The sequence below is a fragment of the Pteropus vampyrus genome, unplaced genomic scaffold (genome assembly GCF_000151845.1).
Source record: "Pteropus vampyrus isolate Shadow unplaced genomic scaffold, Pvam_2.0 Scaffold16, whole genome shotgun sequence".
Taxonomy (NCBI): Eukaryota; Metazoa; Chordata; class Mammalia; order Chiroptera; family Pteropodidae; genus Pteropus; species Pteropus vampyrus.
The window spans coordinates 9,847,430-9,849,959 of NW_011888797.1; the positions used below are offsets into that span (position 1 = coordinate 9,847,430).

A 2,530-nucleotide genomic window follows, 5' to 3' on the forward strand; every position below is an offset into this window, starting at 1 on the left:
TGGCTGAGTGGTCAGCAGTGATTCATTCATTCATTCATTCATTCAACAAACATTTCCTAAGTTATGCCTGCTGCATACTAAATGCTAGGGATACAGAGATGAAAAACACAGCCGCTGTCCTCCTGGAGCTTTTAGAGCAGTGGGGAGGACAGAGGGTAAATGATGAGCAATACAGGGCTGGCTTGCTCAGAGGTCTGTACTAAGTGTTGGGGGTGACTGAGTCTACCAGAGGTGGGGCCGCAGATTACACAGGGGAGGGAACATTTGCTGGCTCTCGAAGGATGAAACAAGTGTGCAGATCACCAGGCAAATAAAGGAGCATGAAGGTGGAGGGAAGGAGAGTCGGGCAGAGGTGTGTGCGCAGAAGCGAAAGCTATTATAGGTCCTCATGCAGTTGAGGGCAGGTAAGAGGTGCCGCCAGACAGAAAGCAAGGCAGCCAGAGGGGCCTTGAAGGCTATCCCGAAGACTGTGAATTGTGTCCTTAAATGTCAGAGAATATTTTAAGACTTTCAGCCATGCCAGGAGCCGTGCTAAGCTCTGGGATCCAAAACTGAACGCTGGTTCTTGCTGTCAAGGAGTTCAGAGTTTCATGGAAAAGGAGAACAGAAAAAAGACCACCACTCATTTACCGAACATGGACTATTTACCGTGCATGGTGCTAAGGGCTTCCTGGGCATCGCCTTCTTACCTACCTTGCAAGGCAGGAACTATTATCACCCCCATTTTATAGCTGAGGAAACTGAGGCTTGGAATGCTTAAGTAAGTGGTTCAAGGTCATAGAACGAGTGAGGTGGTGTCAGGACATTTTTTTTTCCTGTTTTGCTTTTGAATGGTCACTTTCGCTAAAACAAATTGGTTAATTTTATATAGATTTTTCATGCTATGTTACCAAATTCAAAAGTTACCAAATGAAGTTGCTCTTACTTATATCCCTGCTTTCAGCCCTCCTTCCCCGGAGGTGACTACTTACGCGTTTCTTACTAGTTTCTTATGTTTTCTTCTAGAGATCTTCCATCCAGACTCAAGCACAAAAGGTAAGAAAAGACAAGTGCGTGTGAATCACAAGTGTGGGTTCTGGGAACAGCCTGCAGGGACTGAATCCTGACTTTTTGTGTGTGTGTGTGAGCATGAAGGATGTTACATTAAATCGTAGTTTGAGCAAGGGGCAGAAGGGCTTGGAGGGTGGCGTGGATGTGTGTGTGTGTGTGTTTGTGATGTAGGGCGGGACTTGGGGGCCAGGTATGGTGGCAAGATGGAGATGAGGGACTGAGGACCAGTGGGGCCTGGAGAGAGACTGAGTCAGGGTGAGGAGAGGAAGAGAGGCTGCTGAGGGGTCACCGTGACGTGACAGGCAGGGCTGGGGGTGCACTAAGCGGAGAGGTGGCCACGGGGCTGGGACAGTCCTTGTCTGAGGCCTCATGCTGACTCCAGCAGCAGTTCCAGCCCATCGGGCTGCACGTTGGAACTGAGCTGCCGGCGCTGGGCTGACAGGGAGCCCATAGACTCAGGCGTCCAGGAGGTCTGGCCCGAGCGGCGGGTTCTGGGCAAGTCATTTCTCTCTCCAGGCCTTAGTGCCAGTCAGAAGTTCATTGCCCTGTTGTTCTTCCCTGTGGAGAGACAGGCAGGGTGGTGGGGAGTGGAAGGGCAGTGGAAGGGCCTAGGCCGGAATGGGCTGGGGGCCCGGGATCTTTCTCCAGAGGTTTCCAGCTACATGGGAACAAGTGTCCACAGTGCGCAGAACTCTCCCAGGCAGGGCAGGGAGCCTGTATGTAGATGAAACATTACATGTCATATGTACAATATAACATGACCTATGTATAATAAGTGTAATAATATGTAATACAGATATCGTTTTCTTCTTACCTACCCTGTTTTGAAACCAGTCTTCAAGATAATGAGCAGGTTCTTTGGCATCATCCCATTCTTTCTGATGCTCAGATGGCCTCCTCCAGCCCGTGGGAGCCCCTTCGAGTTAGACACTGAGCCTTGTGGTCAAGCCTTCATAGTCTTTGATAACTTCCTGGCTTCCTGGAAGAACATGATGTTCCAGGCTCATCTTGGACTTTCCCTTTCCAAGTCCTGGAATAAGCTGTTTCTCCAAGGAGCCCTGGTTCCCTTCCATGAGAAACGCTATTTCGAGGCCACTGTCCTCGGGCCGGGGGCGTGGAGGGAAGCAGTAAGCTCCGGAGGAAGAACTTCCAATCTGGACAGCCCCTTAGCTCTGGTGACCTTGAGCAAGTCCCTCCACATCCCTAGGGGTTGAGGATTAGAGAGAGGACCAGCGAAGTCCTTTCCAGACTCATCTGAGGTCAAGAACAAGACATAGGAAGTGTTCATGCTGTGTGTCCCCGAGCTACAGTGGCATGGCGGAATCCCACAGACCCAGATTCAAGCCCTGGCTCTGCCACTGTGTGTCTGAGTGACTCCAGGCAACTTACTTAACTTCTCTGAGCCTCGGGGTCCTCATCCGTGAGACGAGGAGAATAGCACCTACTTCACAGGGCATTCATGAAGATTACATGAGACAAC

General features: G+C 50.5%; 1 long non-coding RNA gene across 1 annotated transcript in view; it reads left to right on the forward strand.

Annotated features, from left to right (window-relative positions):
- The window catches only part of LOC111735990, a 41,464-nt gene that overhangs the window by 11,904 nt on the left and 27,030 nt on the right, over positions 1–2,530 (forward strand). Inside the window, exon 2 of the long non-coding RNA XR_002779056.1 lies at positions 1,006–1,035. This is a non-coding gene — a long non-coding RNA (uncharacterized LOC111735990). The remainder of the gene's footprint in view (positions 1–1,005; positions 1,036–2,530) is intronic.